The 22,506-nt window shown below is 57.7% G+C and overlaps 3 long non-coding RNA genes across 3 annotated transcripts; 1 reads left to right on the forward strand and 2 right to left on the reverse strand.

Moving 5' to 3' along the window:
• Positions 1-264: 264 nt before the first annotated feature.
• Positions 265-9,768, reverse strand: LOC309871009. The gene is made up of 2 exons (XR_014314940.1): positions 8,731-9,768; positions 265-6,448 (listed from the first exon to the last, which is right to left on the reverse strand). It is a non-coding gene; the product is annotated as an uncharacterized lncRNA (long non-coding RNA).
• Positions 9,769-10,448: 680 nt separating this feature from the next.
• Positions 10,449-11,695, forward strand: LOC309871007. The gene is made up of 3 exons (XR_014314938.1): positions 10,449-10,706; positions 10,809-10,979; positions 11,170-11,695. It is a non-coding gene; the product is annotated as an uncharacterized lncRNA (long non-coding RNA).
• A 737-nt stretch (positions 11,696-12,432) lies between these two features.
• On the reverse strand, positions 12,433-20,954 carry LOC309871008. Its single transcript, XR_014314939.1, has 3 exons — positions 13,262-20,954; positions 12,725-12,817; positions 12,433-12,642 (listed from the first exon to the last, which is right to left on the reverse strand). It is a non-coding gene; the product is annotated as an uncharacterized lncRNA (long non-coding RNA).
• Positions 20,955-22,506: the final 1,552 nt, after the last annotated feature.

Below are 22,506 nucleotides of genomic sequence, written 5' to 3' on the forward strand. Positions count from 1 at the left end.
TAGCAGGTGCGACCCATCACACTGGCTTACCTACGGCTGTAGGTGTTGGGTCCCAGGACCACGCAAGACACCAGCCCGGCCCTGCCCTCCCCAGCCCATGAGGACAGTCACATCCAGAGCCTCTGGGGGGATGAGAGTGGGGGGGGACAGGAATGCAGCAACTGGGCACTGCCGGTATTTGCTCCAAGGTTCGGTATTTGAGACTCATGGCTAAATTCAGTAATAACACCACAATTTCACCAAAAAGCATTATAGTGATTACTGAGTTATATTAGGAGCTTTATTTAAGATAACATCTTATTTGCACAATGTAGTCCAAATAGATGGTTAGTGCAGCCAGTGCCATTGTTAGACTCCGTATGTGCGTCCGCATAATCACTCTGGAAGTGCACGCCGCTTTTAAACGTATGAACAGTTAAAACTGAAAGCATAAATATGTCTTTTAAGGTGATGGCATGGTTAGAATAAGAGGGTTTAGGTTTGTATGTAAACAGGAATTTAGTTGTCTCCTTAGCAGTACAGTAGGATGGAAAAATCTCTCCAAGACAGCTCTCTTAAGGAAACCAAATTCACTATCCCAAACTGCTGTGTTTATTAATAATAGTTCCTGTTTATCAAATACTTTCCATATGCCAGGCACTGTGCTGGGCACATTCCGTAAATATCTCACACAGATCCCCTCTCCCTGCACTGAGAGGCATTAATCGTATTAGACCCCCTGGATGGAGGCTCAAAGAGGGAAAATGGCTTGTCTGGACCCACACAGCTAGAACTTGGGGGACACGCTCCACGTTTCACTGCCTCTGCACCACCCACCACCAAATGTGGGATACCCAGTGGGTTCCAGACAAACAGCAAAACATAAGGACAGGCTTCAGGTTCCTGACTGGTCCCCGAGGGGCTCTGAGCATACGTGTTCCAGGATCCACACTCGGCCAGAGAGCACAGTAGGAAGCTGAAGGCAAGGCCAGAGCCAGCAAGGGGCCCCCTGAGAAGACAGAGGCTGGGCAGAGGCCAGGGGGCATCGGGGGCACAGAGGACCCTCAGGGGAAGTAAAGCCACTGGGCCTCTGCACACATGAGAACTTCCATGAACCCTCCCGATTCCTCAGCCCCGCTGCTGCGGGCGGTCCCCGCATCCTGCGCGTGCAAGATGCTCGCTCCTGGCTGACAGCCACCACCCCTGGCTGGGGGGCGTCCCTGCCGGCACTGCAGCTTCCCAAGCCCGGGATGCTGTACTTCTGTCACATTCAGACCATCACACCTGGACTTCCCAAGTCATTCGAGAATGATCCAAACGCCAGTTCCCCAGGGTCAGGACCCGCTTACGATCCTTCCAGCCGTCACCGCCTCATTCCCCACTCTCTGAACTTTGGGCAAATGTTAACCCGTAGCTACCCTGCCAAGTCTGAGTCCAGCTCCGACCCTCTGGCAAGAAAGCCGTCGGGCTGGGAATTAGCTAAGACAGCCATTATGCAATATATAAAACAGCTAATTGTGTGTTCTGTTTCACACATGGTATAAATAGGCATCGCGTGACCCATTGAGTTAGATTGTGGGGGATCGATCTGCTGAAGTTCTTTAATGGAGATTTTTCTGAAGCGTGTGGAGCTAAGCCCACTGTCTCCCCGCACGCTGCGCAGGTGAGCCTCCCACGGGCCGGTCACACAGAGGCTGACGCCACCTCTGGTCACACCCCGGTGCTGCCCTCTCCCCACTGTAAGCACTGGAGCATGCATCTGAGCCCGTCTGCAAACTGGGGACCACGAAGGCCGGACCCCTCCGAGCTGCCACACTGAGCTCCGGGCACGGTGTCTGGCACTCCACGCCCCCAAACCTGATGACAGGTGCTACTTACACCAGACACGAGCCTGTGCTTCTCTAGAAACATTGCGTATCTCACACAGCTTATTCTGAGAGACGGTGTCTCCCCCGAGCAGCCCTATAGACACTCCCTGACCCGCTGTCCCCACCCTTTCTCACACCACTGCATCCCGGGTATATCCTCGGACTCTCACGAAGGGACAGCAAGGTCTGTGGAGGAGCCGTGCCAAAGTCCCCAGGCTGAGTCCGGCGCCCCTCCCCACCCCACATGCCTCCCATTCATCTTTGCTACAGTCCTGTGTCCACCTCTGCCCCAGACAGAGTCCCTGGCCACGGCCGTGGTGCTTCTCTCCAGTGGCCTCCCCAGGGGCGTCAAATGCTTATTTACTGAATGAAGTTGCCAAGTTTCCCCTGGCTGGTGACGCCTGAGTTTCACTCTGGGTCACAGGGAGTGGTAGACTGACCTTTGGGGAGCTCGGCCGGGCCCCACACAGGCCCTGGAACAGTCAGTCCGACCCCTGTGGTGACCAGAGGCCCTGCCCTGAAGGCGGGGGTGGGGGAGAGAGCAGGAAAGACAGGCACAGGGTCATCACGTCCTCTGAGGGAGGTGACATTAGCCACACTTTACAGATGACCACACCAGTCCTCTGTGAGTTTAATTTGCCGAAGGTCATGCAGCTGCCAAGTGTTTGTCTACACTCGAGGGGAAAGAAGCAATTGGTGTCTGTTCTAGGAATTGGGAACATTGGGGCTGACCACATTTAAGAATAGGGCTGTGCATTTTCCCTTCTTGACCCAGGTTTACTAATCAGGGACCCAGCTGAAAAAATCCAGCAACGTGACTCAGTTCCTAGCAATTTCTCCCCGTCACACTGGGACAACCCCAGCAGAGCATGGGAGCATAGAAACAGAGAGAGAGAAGGAGGAGAAAAAGGGAAGAAAGGATGCATTCGCCCGAAGGCCCTAAGCCATTTCCTCTCACCAAGCCCTGCAACCTCTCTGTCAACTCCGGGGCGCTCACAAGGCGAAAACGCCTGCGGTAAAGTCGAGGGCAGGCTGGAGGGCTTATTTCCTGTCTTCTAAATATACTCTTGTTCCGATGGTATCTGGTCCCCTGCGTCATGGAGGATGGCCGCCCTTTACACTGAAAATGTCTCAGGAACTCCTCAGCCCAAAGGAAGCTGAGTGGGGAAAAAGCGCCCCTTTCTAAGCACCTTCAGGAACAGTGTGCTCAGGCTCCTGGCTCCTCCTCCTCGCGCCCCTCCTCCCCCTCCTCCACCTGGCCATCCTCCTCCTCTCTAGCCAAGGCACTGCCAGTCCTCAGGGTGGGCAGTAAACACCCAGCAGCACAGTTCTCACCGAATGCTATCAGAGGAAAAACTCAGACAGCAAACAGAAGTTATTGTATACCTGCTATCATCCAGCTGTCCTCCCGGAAGCACGGCCCCATTCAGGACAGGGGCTGCCGGCTCTTGAGCCAAGTTCCTCAAACGTGGCAAAAAGAGAGGGAAGCCAAGATAAGAGATGGCAGGGCCTCCTGGGCCGCCTCGGAGCTGAGAGCCACGGGAATACCCCCCCAGCTCCGGCCTGGCTCTGCGCCCCCAGCCCCAGTCGGACCATCTGGAGGATGGGTTACTAAGAGCTGTGACTCCCCACAGGGTTCTACGAGGCTGGAATGACAGTGCCCTAAAGCACTAGGATTCGAGAAACCACGTGCCCACCCCGGACCTGCTACGTTTCTGTGTTTTCACTTAATGTTTACACATGGGCCTTCTTCCTTCTCACAATTTCAGTAAAAATGGCAGGAGTTTGCTTCACAGCAACGGATAGGAGACCAAGGCTCAGAGAGGTTACGTAACGGGCCTGATGTCACAGGGTTCAGAAGTGCCAGAAGGGAATTCCAAGTCCAGCTGAGCGGGGCCCCATCTGAGTTCTTGTATCGTCAGCATCTTCCCCCGGGATGCACCTGCAGGGGGGGGGGGGCAGGGGTGCTCCTAAAGGCAACACCTGCACCTGCAGTGGGGGAGGGGCCCTGGACCCACTTCCTGTTGGAGTCCTTCTGAGCGAGCCATGGAGGCACCAGGCCGGGGTCATCTGCCCTCTTCCTCCCGGCCCACCCCTGTGTCGCCGTGCTGGCCTGGCTCAGCCACACTGCTGGAAGGACTCAGCGGAGCTTCTCCAACAACCTAGGAACAACCCTTGAATGTCCCCCGCAAGTCCCAGGATACCAGCCCCTTCCTAGGTCTGGAAGAAGGGAAGGGAGGAGGAACAGCCCCACGTGAGGGAGCGTGAGCTTCCGGTAAGGGCCCCGGGAGGGCTGGAGGCGTGAGGCGATGACTCCACGTCGGCCGAGAGCCCGGGGGTCCTCTGCGGGCCTCAGGTCGGCACCCCGTCTTCCCCCTCTGGCCTACCAGGGGAAAGAGCCTCAGTCCCTCTCAGGTGCCCAATAAACGAGCTTACAGAGCTGAGGCAAGAGTTGTGCCTGGGCAGTAACGTACTCTGTGAACTTGGAGCAGTCCTTGAGGTCATGGGCGCTGGACGGGAAGGCGTTAGGGGGAAACGGCTGAAACCGTTCCTCTGGAGAACAGTCTCCACACGTGACTTGAGACCATCTTCCACCTCAGGGTGACATCAGTGCCCCCTCAGGGCAAGACCCCTTAGGTGCGTCTCCACCATCCTCAGGCTGGTCCCTCCTCACTCCTCCAAGCATAATGGGGGCTTTCGCCAATACGCGTGAGGGGCCCACTTATATCGGTGGCTTGCTAAAGCCAGCCCTCCCCGGGTGGCTCCGCCAAGTGTGGCATGCGGTGACGTCTCACTGGCAGCTTGGTGAGGGGATTCGCGCCCCAAAAATGGTGATCAGTTGTTTAACACGGTGAATGTTTCATTGGCCAGCACGCCACTGCAGCTGGCAGACAGGAGGGACCCCGTCCTAAAGCTTTGATTCCCTCCCCTTCCTCTTTTGGATGTGCAGGAGCCCAGCTCGGGGAGGAACGTCCCAGGAGACAGGCCCCTCCCTCTGGCTGGGAGAGGGTCCCTCTCACAGGACTGTTCTCTCCACTATCATGTGGTCTCGGTAGCTTCACCCCTACATCCCAGAGCTGGCCAAGCCACCGGTCCTCATCTGCAAAAGGAGGTCACCCCTGGAAGCAGCAGACAGAGACTGAGCCTGGGAGGCCAGGAAGGCTAGCATCTCACAGCAGACGCGGTTGCTCGGGCAACAGTCCCCTTCTGCTCGGGCTTTACAGCTTTCCACAAGTTCTCTTCCTCCTCATTTGCTTTGATCTCCATGAGCTCTCAGAAAGCGTCTCTCCACCATCCACCCAGTGAAGTGCCTTAAAGTCTGGAAAACCCAGGACCACAGAGTCGCTCTCCACAGAAGTGTTTAGAAGACTAGCTCCACTCCACACCCAAAGCGTAAGCATAGAGACACCGTGAGGAATCGCGCCGAAGCCCACAGCCACCTGCGAGTTGGTCACACACCTTCATTCGACTACTGGGGCGACTGAGGTTTGTTTGAGGCCACATAGGAAATATGGTAGAGCTGAGAGCGGAAGCGTCTAGAATCACATGTGGGAACCTGGGAGAAAATGTTGCTTTTCATCATTTAGTCACCCAAAGCACAGATGTTTCTGAGTCAGACTTTCCTGAAGAATCAGTATTGCCCAGTCCATCACCTGTTGGCATTGCCCTGTGAACTGGACTCTGGACCTTTCCTTCTGTCCCAGGCAAGACTTAGAAGGCGGTTCCCAGGCCTCCTGCAGCTGCTCTCCTGATGGCCAGTTCTGTATCCTTCCAGGTGTCATTCCAGTAGTGCAGTCTGGAACCTGCTCTTCCAGCCCTTTCTACAGACCAAACCCCTAAATGAAGGCCCTTTTCCACGTAACAGATCTGGAGGGGCTCCTGTGTCCTGCAGTGAGCTCTGACTGATCCGCTTGTCCTCGGGGTCTCGGATCTGGGCAGTAGGTAGACTTTGTAGTTTAAGGAATGGCTACCAGAAAAACCTTTGACTCTCTATGTAATCCTTCCTGGACTCTACTGTCCATCCCAATATATCGCGGGGTGGGGGTGGGCACCAGGGCACCCTTCTCCTCATGAGTCTCCAGATTCACACGATGCTGAGCTTTTCTTGCACACGCACGCAACTCACATGCATGCGTCAATTGATCCTTTGCTAAAAGGAAATTCTAAGGGCTCACATTCAGTATATCCCAACTTAGACTTCGATGGGGAGAACCTCTGCTAGAAACATGAGGGACAGCTGGGTACTCGATTTTAAAAGCAGGTCAAGGTCAGCATTGTCCCTTCCCTGGTCCACACGGAGGGCCTGTCCTGAGTCTGCAGGATGCGTCTCTCGCAGGGCCGCCACAGATCACTCCCGGGCAGGAGAAGACGCAGTTAGCACTAACCGGGGCCCTTGGCCTCCACTTCTGTCGGGATCTCACCCACGTGTGCCACAGCACAAGTGCCCCCTGCCCGCCGGAAGTGAGATCGCCCACAGGAAAAGCAAAACCGCATGGTCCTGTGCTCCCTTCCAGGGCCGTCCCAGTCATCTGGTTCGAGGACTGATTCGGCTCATCTTCCCATTTCTGCTTCATGGTGTGTCATCAGTGACACGTGTCCAGCTGGTGAGCAGAATTAGAAACACACGTCAGTCCCGATGGCAGGGCAGGGACGGATTTTCCTCAGTAGTTAAGTGTCGAGGAGCGCCGGGGTGGCTCAGCTGGGTAAGCGTGTGACTTGGTTTCAGCTGAGGTCATGATACTGGGGTCATGAGATCGAGCCCCACACTGGGGGTAGGGGTGTCTATGTTCAACAGGGAGTTAGCCTCTCTCTCTCTCCCTCTGCCTCTGTCTCTTCCCCTACTCATACGCACATGCTCGCTCTAATAAATGAATAAATCTTAAAAAAAAAAAAAGTTAGTTTCAGATGCTGCCTGCTGGAAGAGGAGACAGCAAGAAAGTCATGAGTCCCCACCAAGCCCATGCTCAGAAGCTGAGGGAGCTGGCTCTCCCGGCCCCTCCCTCCCCGCCTCTGCCTCCCTTCTCTCCCTGGTGCTGCTGCTGACCTGGCTGAGAACAGCCTTGGTCCTCTGCCCCCACAGGTGCCCCCCACGGGGTTCTGCCTCTCAGCTCTCAGCATCAGCATCCTGTTCACCCAGACCTCAGCCGCAGGAGCCCTGTCGATGGCCAACGGCCCTGTCCTGGGCAACAAGATGTGGGGGTGAACTGGCCCTTGGCAGGAGAAGTAGGGGCCAGGTGGCCTCTGAAAAGCTCTCGATTTCTAAATAATAATAATAATAGTATAAAAAAGACAGTTGCGTCTGGCATAGGCCATTCTCCTTCCTCATTCCTTGTTCTTGGATGTGATGTTTCCAACTATAGCAGCCACTTTGGGACCAAGAGGAAGCAAGGGTAGGGGCCTAAAAGCCAACATGTTCCATGGAGTTGGCACAAAAAAAAACCCAGATTCCTGAAAATCTTGGTAAGAAGCAACTGCTTCCCTCCAAGTATGCAGTTATGTGAAAAAAATAAACCCTTGTTTGTTTGTTTTTTTAACCAGTATTAGTTGGGTTTCCTGTTCCTTGCAGGAAAACCTGTCCTAAATGACACAATATCCCAGCACCGTGCGTAGGCTCACTTTTATTCAAATGATACCTAATTACTCAGTGCTCTGCACTTGGTTTTTCTTACTCTACAATGTGTGCTTGCGGTGTTTTCCGTACCAATTCCTACAGACCTATTTTATTCTTTTCAGTATGCCCGGAGTACCCCATCGTATAGACCCAGACAAGCCCAATCCCCTGCTAACGGACGTCTTCATTGTCTCAGTTTGATTCCACTGCAAACACTGCCTCCTCCAACATCCTTATACGCACGTGAGAAGCCATCTCTACAGGGATTCCTGCAGCCATTTGTACAAAAGGGAGGCCCGCCGGCTCGTCCCCGTGGACCCCATCCTTGCGGCCACCTGCTGCCTTGACTGGCTATTCGGAGCCGTCCCTTGCTGTGCTGGGCCCATCATCACCGAGGCTCGCACTCAGACTCCCCTTCTCCTTCACTCCTACCCCGACAGCCCCGACCCCTGGAACATCCACCTCCTTGCCCAAAGCCCTGCACTCCTGCCAACCTGTGACCCAGTGAAGGTGAGTGCCTTTAGCCTTCTTCCTCAGGGACTGAAACCCAGGCTTGCTCTAAGCAGCCCTCCCTGCAGTGCCCACCCCCCCCCACCCCACCGCCACCAGCCACTCTCCCCGGCGCTAACCCAGACAAGCTGTGGGCACCTGGTCTGCCCCCCCCCAGCCATGCCCCAGCACCATTTCCAGAGCCCGCCCTCCCAACCTGCCCCCTTTCTGCTCTGGTGAACTGGCCCACATCACTGACGGGGCCCGGCTCCCACAGGAAGCTCAGTGAGCAGCCGCACCCCACCTACGGCCAGGCCTGGCCCTGGTTTCAGCACCTGTAACCTCGGAAAGTCACACCAGAAACCCAACCTCATACCCCAACCCAAATCCCACCCTTCGACGGGAGCTGACAAATAGCACTGTGGGTAGAGAAGGACACCCCAAGCCGAGACACCATCAGCTAAGAGCACATGAACCATTCGTGCTCCCCAGGGAGAGCAGACACACGCGCGTTCTGTCAGAGAGGACCGGCTTCTGATCTCCAGCGGGGACCCAGGTGGCCGAGGTGGGCTCTGTGCTGAGTCACATGGGGGCTCAGCCCCGACGCACCCATTACATTTTCAGTATCACATTTAGCGCAAAAAACCATTTTCTCTGCTTGGCAGACTGCAAAACTCACTCTGTTCTGGGGCTGGGCCAGGCCGTGGAGCTCCGGGCGGCACGGCTGTGGGCCCCTCTCCTGCCCCGTCCCCCCGACCATGCATCCCCGACGCCCAGCTGTACCTGAGCCCACGTACAACGTCAGGAAGGGAATCTTTGAGGTCATCTGGCCCAGTCTTGATCTTACGGACCAGGAAACTGAGTTTCAAAGAATCAATAATATCACGTAGTCACTTAGGGACAGAGCCAGGGACAGAAATAGCAAAGCTGCCATCTCTGCGTCCCTCCGGGGTGCCAGGCTCCTGTGTGCGACAACGGTCTCGGGCGCTCGCGGCCTTGAGCTCACAGACCGGAGGCTGGAGGCTGGTACTCGAGTCACGCAGCTGGAGAGGAGCGGAACTTGGAGACGCGCTCGGCCACCTGCCTCCCTGCCCCGCTCCTTTCACTACCCCGTGACACCACGCTTAGGACAGGAGCGAAAACGGCGAGTCGGACAGGAAGAGAGAGTGTGTTAGGGAACGAAATGAGTGGGCTATTACTAAACAGTGAAAATGCAAATAAAGCGACTAAAACAGAAGCCAGCGGGGGTCAAGTGAAGCAGTACTTTTCTTCTTAAGTAAGGAGGTGCCCAAAAACCAAATGGATGGGAGCACGTCCCGGACCCAGGAGCCAACCTGCAGGGCTGGGGGCCGAGGCTGGGGCGGTGGACACAGCCGGATGGCGGTGAGAGGCAAGAGAAGGACGCGGCCCAGAGCTGAAGACAAATATCCACCACACGCGCGCCAAGAAATGATGGCGCAAATAACCCCTGGGGGGACGCCCTTGCAGGCAAACGCTACACCGTGCATGTCAGCACTGCCCCTCCAAGAGGTGGAGGGAGCAGCCTCCCAGCGGGCTGCAGGCTGCCTGGACGCGCCCCCCGAGAGGACGGTATGGAAGGGCGTGGGGCGACCATGCTGGAGGGCTCCAGCCCAGCCTGCCGCTGCTCAAGGCCACAGCAACGGTATCAAGCATCCGATGGGACGTTCCCATCACACGGGGTACGGAAAGGACACTTCACCTCTGTCGTCTCCCCTCCAAACCAGTAACCCCAGCCCAGCCGTGAGAAAAACACCAGACAGGCTCAACGTGAGGGGGGAATCGGCAAAACACCTGACCTCAAAATCCTCAAGGTCACCCAAGAACAAGGAGGGTCTGAGAAACTGTCCCAGACCTGGGGAGGCCCCCGGAAACCAAGTGGGATGAGGGATCCTGGGGAAGGTCCTGGGCGGGAGAAGGACCAGGAACCATCAGTGGAATCCTGAGAACCTGTGGGGTTCCACTCACGGTGACGGGCGGGTGCTGGTGCCCGGATGAGAAAACGCACCGTAGCTTGGCCAGTGGCCAGCAGGGCGGTGTGGGGAGGAGGTATTCTGCCAACGCACAGCTCTTCTCCGTCAAAGGTTTATAGTAAGTAAATGCGCAGAGATGTTTGTCTCCCCGACCAGGGCCGTTCTTCTTAACTGCCCGCACGTGACACCTATTCGGAGAGTTTCCGGGGCCTCGCCAGCTCCTGCGAATCAGGGATCCAAGGACAGTCAGTGTCCCCTGCAAGGCAGCAGAGGCCTCTCACAGGGGTGACACCCCAGGGCTTCCCTGGAGTTTGCTGGGATTCTAACCAAGTTCTAGAGCTCTTTCTTCTAGACCAGAGCTACGGGGAGCGCGTGTCCTCTCCTGCCCTCTGTTCATCGCTGGCCTTTGGCATCTCCCACGCCTGCGTCCTGGGAGCTGTGGTCAGGTGGTTGCGGGTTCAAATTTCCTTTCGGTGTGAAAATGCAAAGCGACCTGGCCGGGAGGAACAGAGCAGGTGTCCTCTTTCAGCCAGCTGGGGGTCACCGTCCCCTAAGAGCCCCTCTCCCACCCCCGGAGGTCCCTCCTGCCCCGTGCAGGTCTCGGTCCTCAGGCTCATCAGGACTTGGCTGGGCTCCAGGCAGTCGCCCCGGGGAGCACCGCTGCCAAACAGGCCCCAGGAAGGCCCGGCCTCCGAGCTGCCCATTGCCGGGCAGGCTGGCCCCCAGCCAGCGGGTCCCCAGATGCCATGCAACCCACACCTGAGCGGGGTAAGAGAATAGGTGTGTGTAAACAGTATTTGAAAAAGAAAATAGCTGTACAAATACAGCACTTGTTAACACAGGTGTTTGTAGGTGGAATTACTTTTCCAGGGTCGCTATCTCCCGGCGTCCTTTGTAAGCCCCAGCTCACACCTGCAGGGACTTTCCTATTAGGTGAAGGCACAAAGAGGAAACAGAGAGTCCGTATCGACTTCACGAAGCAGGAGGTCAGTGATCGGCTTCGGGTCGGGCTAGTTCTCACCCGGTCTCTTCCTGCTGGAGGTACTTTTTCTTTTTTTTTTTTTTTTTTTGACCTGCTCTAACAGGATCCGGCCTGTTCGGCGCTTCCTGCTTGGCGAGGAGCAGTCCGTGACCCCCTTGTGGGTGGCCTCGGGGGCATGGGCCTTTCCTGGGGACAGGGGAGACGGCTGCTGTCTGGGCATCATTATCCTACTCTATCCTCTCTCCCCAGGGGAAGCCTCGCTATTTAGAGTTCATGGACAAGAAAGCCAAAGACACTTGTCCAAAGTCACGGAGCTCCAGGAGCAGGATTCTGGGGCCCATAGAATCCAGAGCTTCAGCTGGAGAGGGCTGCAGCCGCGTCCCCGAGACGACACCACCCGAGGACAAGGGCGCATCTGTGGAAGCGTGGGGACATTCGACTGCGAATGTGATTTTGTTTGGCCTCATGGAAGGAGGTAGCACTGCCAGCTGGGAACAGATATTAAAAAATCATAGAAGTGAAACTCTGATCTGCATGCTTAAAAATGGCTAAGATGCCAAGGCACCTGGGTGACTCAGTTGGTTAGGCGGCTGCCTTTGGCTCAGGTCATGATCCCAGGGTCCCGGGACGGAGTCCGGCCTCGGGCTCCCAGCGCCTGCGGAGAGTCGGATTCTCTCTCTACCTTCTCCCCTCTTACACTCTCTCTCACTCCATCTCTCTCTCAAATAAATAAATAAATAAATAAAGTCTTTTAGAAAATGGTTAAGATGGTAAATTTTGATGTTTTGGTTATTTTGCCATAATTTAAAACATTTCTGGAAGAGAAGCCTACCACGGGAGGTCCTGTCCTGTGTGGACACAAAGCAGGGGACCCTGGTTTTCTGTCTGTCTGTTTCGGTCGCTGTAGCACCTGGGCATTCGGAAAGAACTCCGGCCTCCGCAGAGACCCGCCCCCCGACGGGCCGCTCACTCCCGCAGGTGGAGGCGTGTGTCCCCCGCTGTTTGGGGGGGCCCTAGCCGTGAAATACTCCCAAAAGCAGATTCTTCAGAGTGACATGTGGAGGCTCGGTTTGCCCGGCTCCGCGGCAGGGGCAGGAGGGAGGGGAGAGGGGATAAGACAGCTGGTTTGGAGGAGGGTGAGAGCAGCCCGGGGGTGGGTGAAGCCGGGGTGAACACGGCGGCTTTGGGGGACTCTGAGGGGACTGTGTCACTGTTGGAGCAGGGCAGACCGACAGACACTGTGACCTGCTGGTCAGAGGCCACCTGTGGGAAGGCCCCTCGTGGCCACCTGGCCAGAGGTGAGCAGGGCGAGAGAGCGGGGCGGGAAGTTGCTCAGTCCCCAGAGCTCCCAGCGACGCCTGGGAGGAGCTGCGCCCCCCACCCCCAGCACACAGACTGGGGCTCGGGCGATGCCGCAGGGCATGGTCTCACTACATCTACAACCTGGGGGCAAACATTATTATCGGGTTTTAGCAGCAAAACTCTACCCATCCGTCTTGAAAAACGAAGAGATTTCTAGAAACTTTGCTTAAGAACTACTGTTCTATCCCCTCTCCCTCTTTGACCTCCGTTCACAAACCGGCTCCATTTCACAGATGAAGAAGCCAAGGGTCCGAGAGACAAGGGGCGTTCACAGGTGGGCCTGGTGAGGAAGGCTGGCCGGGGTAGACGGCCAGGTGTCCTGGACCCTCCTGTGGTCTCCGTCCTCTGTGACACTGTCTCCTGAAGAAGCGGACCCCCATGAGCAAACGGGCGGGGGTGGCCCACTCCAAATCCCTCCTGTCTCCCCCTGGGGCCCCTTTACCTGCCTCTCCCTCTGTGTGGCAGATGGGTCAAGGCGGGTGGGCACATGGGCCCGAGCACCCACCAGAGGCCCGCGGCCGGTCAGCCCTGTCACCTGCCAGGGCGAGGCGCATAGAGAAAGGGAAGAGCACCATTGAGGATTTTTATTTCATTTTCTTTTATTTTATTATTTTAGACTTATTTATTTGAGAGAATGTTTGGGGGGTCAGAGAGAGAGGGAAAGAATCTCCGGCGGACTCCTGGCTAAGCATGGAGTCCAACAGGGGACTCGATCTCAGGACCCCAAGATCGTGACCCGAGCTGAAAGCAAGAGTCGGTTGCTCAACCGACTGAGCCACCCAGGCACCCCCCGCACCCTCATTGAGAATTTCAAAGTTCCCCAAGGAGAATCTGAGAGGTTTTCCATCTGAACTGATAATGAGTCTCTAAAAGATGGGACAGTGACAATAAATAAATAAAATTTAAAAAGGGACCGTGCATAACTAGCCATTATTCGATGTCATTCTAATCAAGGTAACCTCGTATTCTAGTGACAGACCTGCTCTCTTACTTGGAGGTGATGGGAATGCTTGGATGCGTTGTCCACCGGCCGCGCTGGGAACTCGGCCGTCTGCTGGTATCCTCGGCGCCGGCAGCCCTGGGAGGGACAGCAGCCCAGAGGTAAGGGACGAGCAGCACACCCTCGGCTGTGTCTCAATCGATGAATGATGAGCGGGTATCAGGTGAACCCCATATGCCAAGAGGATGCATCAGGTGGAGAAAGGCCCTTTTGTTCCCCTTACTGACACCCCCATGTGCAAAATGCCCCCTCCCATACACACGCCAGGGCACACAGACTCACAACCTACCCCACCTAACCCCCAGAGGTCCAGAGTCGGCTCCTGCCACGTGTCTGGGTTTAGACCTAACCCCGCACACACAGCAGGCCGTATCTTCTGGCTCTGCCTCCGTCCCCAATGCCTGCACGTCGCCCGCAGCGCCCTGGGTGCCCTAGGGGTTTCTGTTCACCTGGCAGCAGGGGAACAGTGCCGGAGCCGTCCAGGTGAGAACAGTCTCCGGCTCAGGTTCTGGGGGAGAGCCTTTCCTCCACGCTTCCGGCAGGGCGAACTGCGCCTCTTCCCTTGGGCCCTGAAACTCCCCCTGGGACGTCGACCCAGGCATCAGGCACAGCTCTGCGGTGACCCGGGGACAGACAGCCTGGGCTCCCCAGGCAAGGACAGTCTGATGGGCTCCAGGATGGCTAGGCAGCTCCCTACAATGAACCACTCTTCACATCTCCCGGCGGGTGATGTGGGGTGACACGGGCGCCCGTGAATAATCATGAAATAAAGGGAGATAATTGATATTTAGCCTTGTCAGAGGGAAGCACTTGGGGGGAAACTGCCATTTAGTCAGAGGGTGAGAGCTGTCAGCCGAAGGGCAGGACTAATTAGATGCACCGGCAGCAGCCGCGGGGCGCCCGGAGCCTCTTGCTGGCACCAAGGTGGCTTCCGCGGGGTGACGAGATGCCGAGCAGCAGAGACGGGGACCAGCCCATGCACAGGTGTGTCTTCCGTTCCCCACGCACCCCCTCAGCCACGAGGTCCGTGACCAAGGTCAGGCCCTGCCTCCCCTTGCTGGCTCTTTCCTAAAAAGCAGTTGGATTGTGGCCTTACAAGAAGAGACCAGCACTCTCTCTAGGTCACCTTCTCACTGGAACCTGACCCTGCCAGACCTCAATCTGGACCACCGGCCACTAGGACTGTGAGAATCTCGGCAATTCTCAAATCACAGCAAATCTTCAGCAATTTGTGCTCTGGAGGACGGCCCAGGCTGACGAAGACACCCTCCACCTGCCCTCCCAGGACAGAAAAACCCTCGAAACAATCCCTGCTAAGAGGTCATCTGATTAGGTTTGAATATTCCCAGGGATGGGGTACTCACTCCCACTTCTTTAGCTTTGGGACAGTAGAATGGAGAGAATTAAGGACTTTGGTTCTCAAAGTCTTCCACTCAAAGCCCCTTGGCCCCAAGCCCACCTCTTGTTCTCTGTACTGTCCCGTCTATCCAGGGGAAGGGACTCAGTGCCCACACAGGCAAGCTAGCCGGAACCCGAGCCCCATGTGCACGCCCCCTTGCTTTCAGTGCTCACATCTAGCCTGTTCCCTGGTCCTGGTGATTCTGCCTCCTTCATCTGGGGCCCCCGTGTCCTCCCCTATGGCCGCTTGCCCCCACTAACCGTCACTGGCTTCCTCCTGGCATTTTGCGATGGCTCCTAACTTCCCCTCTCACTGCCACTCCCACATCCACCCTCCACAGTGCTCTCAGGGTGAGCTTCCCAAAACACGCTCCTGACCACACACTTCCCTGCTTAAATTGTCCCTGTGTCTCCACAGGCCCTGCAGGATGATGCGCAGACTCTGCGCTGCGTCCTCGGTGCCCCGTCCTTGAGCCCAGTGCTTGTTCCTGCAAAATCTCCAACCACAGTGTAACTTCCTCTCCCCCAGCCCACCCACCACATGCACGAGCACGCATGCACACATACGCTAGACAGAGGTGCGCACGCACTCCCATGCATGTGTGTGCACATGCACACACGTACACACATGTGCACGCACGTGCGCGCATATACACACGTGCATGCACATGCACACACATACACACGTGCACACATATGCACACGCACACATACACGTACGCACACGCGTGCGTGCACACATTCACACATGCACGCATGCATGCGCACACACATGCACGCACACACATTCACACATGCATGCACATGCGTACATCCCCTTCAGCCGTTCTGCCTGCTGCTGCTTGCTCTGACCTCCAACAATTGTGCGTGGGCCCCAGCAGTCCTGACTGCGCGGCCCACAAGTCACTGTACACTCCTCAAGGCTCTGTTTGCCCATCTGTGAAATGGGAACAATCAAACCTTATCTATCTCCCTGGGGAATGAGGAGCGCTCCATGGAAGGATGGGGAGGAATTCCTGGTACAGAGTCTGACATGTGTTAAGATTTTGATGAATGTCGGCTGCCTTTGGTCCAAAAAAAAGTCAGGGCTATGTGTTATAGAGCCCAAGATCGGGGCAGGTGAAGCGGGGGAAGGGAAAGAAAGTCAGAGGCAGAGGGAGGGAAGTGCAGCTTTGGAAGGCGGCCTGGAAGACGCAGGCGCCCGCCACCACCGGGGACGGAAGGGAGCTGTCCCTCCAGAGCCCCGCTGACACACATGGGATTCTTCTTCCAATATTGGATTAAAATATTTACACGACAAGCAGAGCTGAAACAGAAACCGTAATAATTTTTCAGACTAATTTGCTCAACACAAGAACAAAATCCAAGTTGCCTCCAAATGAAAAGGAAGGAGGATATTTTCCCTTCCACCTGTCAAAGGCTTCTAGGCAGAAGAGCGAGGACCGGGGAGTAGAGGGCCAGAGTCCAGTGCTCCCGGGCTGCTGGCCACTCTCATATGCGGGGCTGAGTCCTGGCGGAGGGGCCTGTAAGGGGAAGAGGTCTCTGCAGAGCTCCTGCTGTCCTCCCTCTGTGGGAAGGAGAGCTCTGTCTCAGCGGGGTCCCCTCCCTCGTGGTGGGCAGCACCCACCGAGGTCCGCACAGATCCCCGCACCTGGCAGGGAGCATGCCAGGGGTGTGGCTCAGGAGCACAGAAGACCCACGGACAGACAGAAAGACACGGGTGAGAGAGACTGAGGGACACCGGGAAACACAGACCAAGAGGTTGGGAGAACGAGCTAAGCATAAAGAAGGCACAGACGGACAGTATCGAGAGGAAAGCGGGACGGAGGGTCAGAGAGAGGAGAAGGGGGGGTGGGAGAAGCCAGGGAGGGGCGTCCTGCCGGTGCCCACCTTTTTCTCCAAGGAAAACTGCCTTCCCCTTTGCCAAGGGAGAGGTTGGCAGGTCGAGCCTCACAGCTAAGAGAAAGGCGCTCTACTTCTCGCCAAGACAACAAAAAGACAAAAGCGCGCCGAAGCCCCCGGCCCCAGAACCGGCAGGGCGGGGCAGCAGCCCTGTGGGGAAGAGGATCAGCGCGGCCAAGGCTCAGACCAGCTCCTCCGTGAACTGGCTGCTTGACTCGCTCTGTAATGCCCCTTCCCCGAAAGCCACCGTCTCCTGGGAAGTCCGCTGGATGTCTCGGGTGCCGAATCCCCCACTGGAGACACCCCCGCCCTGGCCATCCACCTCCGTCCTTCCAGGGCCCTAATTACAACTCAAGACAGCAGGAAGATGAGCAGCTGGGGGCAGAGGGACAAGTCCCAAGAGGCTCCAGGACTGGGCCCTCACGTGCGGTTTTTAAAATTCAAACAAGACAGATAAGAACAAGTCCAAGTCAGTCCCTGTCTGGTTCCTAAGGCTGCCAGGCCTGTTAGACTCAGCCAGAGGAAGGCTTTCCATTTGGAATCCTGGTCCAGATGGAGGGGAACAGGGAGGGGACGCAAGGAGCCACAGGGCCCCATCCTGGGGGCTGAGAGTCGGCCTCCGGCAGGGAAGGGCAGGAAAGGGCCACCAGCCAACCCAGGGAGGCAGGCACAGGGTGGCCAGGGGCTGCGGGGATGACGGAAAGCCCTTGGAACAGAGCCTGGCACACAGGAGCTCAGTCAACCCCCAAAAGTGAGGGGAGAGCATCTCTCTGGCTGCCTCGGGAGAAACGGGCCCTGCAGACACCTTGACAGCGGACGTTCAGCCTCCAGGAGCAGGAACGCGCAGATCCCTGGTGGCCGAGCCGTTTGGTTGTGACGCATTGTCACGGCAGCCGGAGCAAGGAGCTGTGATGACACCTGTGTCACAGCTGAGGAAATGGGAGGAGCACGGAGAACTCTGCCGAGGTTCCACGGCCGGGGAGGCCCCTGAGGAGAGCCCGGCGGGGCACCAGCCTATAGGCCGCGGCGGGTTGCCCCTGCACCACCGACCCTGTGAACCTCGGGGTGTCATTTTTCTCTTGTGCTCCTTTCTCTAGGCCGCCTCAGGCCAGAGCAGCTTGGAAATGCACTTGACCCCTGGCCACGGTCACCCCCTGAAGAAGGAGCTGAGTCAGGGGCACCCTGCTCTCCGCAGGGTGGAAGGGAAGCCGAGGCCAAGGGCAATCAGGAACTAGTTCCCCCACTACAGAGCCCTGTGAGATTTCTTCAGCTTCTGCCACTTCCCCACTCTTTCCCCTCCTGTGCCCGCCCTCCCGCTCCGCCCGCTGATCAACCCCTGACCGCAGCAGAGGCCGCCTCAGCCTCAGGGATCTGCAGGAGCCCGAGCTGGACGAGGGCTCTGCCCTCCGAAGGCCAGGCCGACCCTGAGGGAGGTGCGCCCCACTGAGGGATCTGGGGTAACGAGGGGCCACCCAGGCCTGGAGCCACCAGGGATAAATGACCTGTCCCCCCACCGTGGGGCCCGGGTGTGCCACCGGGGTCCAGGCAGGAGTAACCTCAGACTGCGATGTCGCGCTGTCGGCTGCTCTCGTTCCCGGACCTCCCAGCGACTCCCTGACAGAGACGGGGGGCAAGGGCAGGATAACCGAGGGGCTCCCGGCTGGCCCTCACCTAGGGCCTGGACTCTGGCAAACTGCTTAGTGACCGGGGGGTGGTGTGTGCGGTGCCTTGGGAAGGTGCGGGGGGACGTGGGTGAGCGCGGAAGAGCAGAGCGCTCCCCAAAATATGCAGCGATTGGTCCCAACCCAGAGCACTCATTGGTGTGCTGGTGTTCATGTAGTATTTCCGAACCAAAAATACAACTTTTTTACATACGTTATCCCCCCCCCCCCGATCCTCGCGGGGATCTCACAAGGTCGAAACCGTTGTGCTAACACACAGATGGGGAAACTGAGGTTGGGGCTGGCTCATGGTCACTGGGCTGGAATTCAGAGCAGGGGGTTCCCCGGAGGTGCCCTGTTCCCGTCCCGGAAATCAGTCTCGGGACGGGTCACCTCCGCAAGGCAGCACCAACCCGCCTCCGTGGGGGCCTCCCACGGCGGGGCTCCCGGGGCCTCACCCGCACTGGCAAACGCCCCTCCTTACCTCTAACCCAGCCCTTCAGCTGCAGCCCGAGCCGCTTCCTGTGTTCTGTCCAGAGCAGAAGAGAGAGAACCACCCACTCAACACCCCTTCTGTAAAAACCCTCGTGTTCCTGCACACGTCACAGTCATCCTGCAGGCTCAGCTTCCCCCAAACTTCCCTCCTGCTTCTAATTTTCCAGTCTTTACTAATCTCTGGGGGCAGTGGTCTGGGGGTGGGAGGCAGGTGGGAGGCGGACAGAGCTCGCTGTAGAAGTTGGCAGGCGTCCTCGGGCTCCCGCGCTCCCCGTTGTGATGCGATGAGACGGTGCAGAGCCCTGCTCGGTGCTGAGCATGGCACGCTGGGCACGGCACGCTGGGCACGGGCCGGGGCTCGGAGTTGCCCAGCCCTGTTCTGCCCTGGGCCCCACTCCCTCTGCTCTATTTCCCTCCATGTCACAGTTCCCCATTGTCCATCTGCAACCAGAACCTCACTGCCCGGCCGACGGCTGGTGCTCTGCGAAACCTGGCAGGTCTCCAGCTCTCCGTCCCAGGATCACTCCCCCCCATCCAGCATGCCTGGGCCCCAGGAAGTCACTCTGAGACCCTGTCTGTGGTGGGTGGGCCCTTGAGGAGTCTGGTCTACCCAGCGTGGGACCTAGAGATCAGGACCAACATCCCTCCGGCTCACTGGCTGGTTGGTTGTAGCAGAGCAACGGCTTAACTGAACTCAAGATAGGCGACATCTATCACGTCCCTGCAATCGGCAAGCTTGTCACGAGGCCTGCAAAGATTAGATTAGGGAGAACCCCGGTCCTCAGAAAATCCAACTCAAGATACCTAATAACGGGTTCTCCTTTGTCTATGACCACAGTGCCTGTGAGGCCAGGGTCATGGGCAGTTTTTCAAGTGTAGAAACAAGGCAGGCAGGTCCCTGCTTTGCCAGGTCGCCCCACTCAGCCTCTACACCATTAGCTCCTGCCCAAGGGGCCTTCCAGTCTTCCAGCCTGGCGGCCCAAGCCGTCGGGGCCCTCCCATGGGCTGGTCCTTGCCGCTGCCTCTGGGTGTTCTGGAAAGGCTCACAGCCCCATGGGTCTCTCGCAGGTCTTTGCCTCGACAGCAATACAGGCCCCCACCCTTCACCCCGGTCCGGACCTCCTCTTTCCAGAACTGGTCATTCAACAGGGTTTGACCGGGGAATGCTACGTCCTGTTTGCATTTCACACAGTCAGAGAAATGAAGAAAGAAATGGTCTTTTCACTGATGGAAGAGAGCAGCCTCTACGGCTTGGGTCCGACAGTCCGCTCTCACCCCGGGGGGAAACACGCCGGCCGGGCTCCCCGGTGCCTCCCTCCTGTCGGCACCCCAGTAGCAGTCCTGACTCCAGTGTCGGGGGGCCGAACCCCGAGAGCTCACACGGCCCCTCGGCCATCCCAGCTGACGTCTCCAAAGTCCAAAGTCCCCCGAGGAGTTTCCGCTTCAGTCTCAAAGTCCAGGAGCACCATGTTCCATGGTGAGACCCCGGATGACAGGGCACGCAAGTAGGGAGGCCCATTCTTCTCATGGCCATGCTGCCCACGTGGTGCCCCGCAGCCCACGCCCCTGCCTGCACCTCCCCGCGGCCTGAGCTCACCTGTCCTTCCTCCCCAATGCCTGCCTGGGGCGCAAAGATCTCTTACTTGGGCAGAGACCGGCCTGTCTGAGGGGTTGTCCGCTGGCGCCCGAGTCCTGAGCCGGATGTGAAGGGTGGGGGCGGGGGAGGTGTCCACACCGGGTGGGATTCCGGGACTGTCCGGGGAGACACAGGATGGAACGCGTCCCGGAACCATCAGCCAGCAGGCCTGGCCCCTCCTGCAGGTGAGCCCCTCCCCAGGGCCTGGGCTCCCCCACAGCCTTGGGTGAGAAGAACCCAGAGTCCTTAAGCAGGGAGCAGACCTCGTCAGCGTGGGCTGGGACAGGCCTCATCTTCGGCAGCTCCCAGCCCCTCATTCTGTGCCTCACGGTGTCAAGTCTCCTCCTGCCCACAAACTGCATCAGGGGAAGGCCTGGGAAGGTTCACATTCTCCGCAGAGTTTCCAGTCTTCACTAACCTCTGGGGGCAGTGGTCTGGGGGCGGGAGGCAGGTGGGAGGCGGAGAGAGCTCGCCGTGGAAGTTGGCAGGAGTGCCAACCTCTGGAATCACTCGGGCCCCCTTCCTTCTCCCTTCCTTGCTCTGCGGCTCCTTCTCCTTCTCGGTCTCCTCACCCCCCGCATCCTGCTCCCTCCCCCATCTCCCTTCCCCTCCCTCCCCCTCCCCCTCTCCCCCACCTCCCCCCCTTTTCTCTGTTTCTCCTTCCGTGCCTGGGGGAGCCCTACTTTCACGGACCCTCTCCCCCAAAGAATGTCTCAACATCTACAAATATTAGCCTCATTAATTTGGGGAGGATTCATCAGTGCAGAGGTTAATTGTTTCTCCCTGACATGTTTTTACTGAATACATCTGGGTGACAAAATTAATTTCCTCATTAGCTATTTTTAAAAGTGGAACAAGCTAAGGGGGAAATCGGTGCAGGGAGACTGCCTTGCGAGCTGTTCTGGCCTCCAGGCTGCCATGGGCTCTGCCCCAGGTTCCCCTCCCAGGGGCGCTCCCTCAACCCCGGGAGCAGGAGGCCCCGAGGTCAAGGCTCAGACGGGTGTGCCTCCCGAGGCAAGGACTGTGGGAACACCTGAGGTCTGTGTTCCAGGGCGAAGCCTGGTCTCTGTGGTCCCAGGAAGTCCAGGCAGTGGTGTGCGTCCAGGAGCCGCCCTGGCTGTTCCAGGCCCCCCTTTCCCTCCCCACGAGGGTGCCTCCTATTTGGACCCCCAAATAATAGCTCTCTCGAGCTGAGTAAGACCAGCAGGTAGAGACAGAAACCCACCAGAAGAGTCCGTGCTCCACCACCTGTGGGGCTGAGCTCCAAATGCCAGACCAAGCGACTCTGAGGTCCGGGGGCTTGGCTCCCACCTTGGGACTGGAGAAGCCAGGCCTTCCATGTGCCTGTGACCGTGGCTTCCGGCCCAGATGCCCTGGTGGAGTGGCTGGGGGCGCCTGCATGAAGGGGAGGCCCCCTGGGCCAGGGGGAGGGTCAAGGATCATTCACGTGCCCCGTCTTAGAATTTAGAATCTGGACATCCCAGACCGCCAAGTGGGGGCCGGTGGTGTCAAGCAGCAGAGAGTTGTGGGACCAGGGCCAGTCGCTCAAAGTCTGTGGTCTCCGATTCCTCAACTGTGAAGGACGCTAGCTGCCCCACTAGCCCTCTGGGACCTGAGGCTTCATTCTCAGAGATCCCAAGAGCCTCCCAGTCACCAGACCCCATAGCTGTCCCAGGCCCCCCTCACGCCCGGGCCCCCCCCCCACCTTCCAGAGTCACTCCTCCCCTCACTTGGGGCCCAGGACAGAGGCCACCAGAACTTAGAGACACAGCAAGAATGAGCTGAGCCGGCCACCCATCCCAGCTCCTCCCGGGCTGGCGGCCAAGTGCTTTGGGCCTTCGTCCAGCAGAAGAAAAGACTGGTCAAAGCCAGGTCAGACCCAGAAGCCCCTTCCTGTAGGAGTCCAGCCCCAGCTCTCAGCCCAACCTTCCTAGGAAATAAGATGGCATGGGACATGGTGCCGATACGAATCCCAAATTTCCTGTTTCTATAAACTGAGATCACACACACACATACACACACACACACACACGTGCACATGCACACACACGCACAGGACGCTCCCCAACAGCCACTTCTGACCTAGCCCAGAGAAATTACCATGCACAGCAATTCCAGGAACAGGAAAAACC

Source organism: Mustela nivalis (genome assembly GCF_964662115.1).
Source record: "Mustela nivalis genome assembly, chromosome: 8".
Classification (NCBI taxonomy): domain Eukaryota; kingdom Metazoa; phylum Chordata; class Mammalia; order Carnivora; family Mustelidae; genus Mustela; species Mustela nivalis.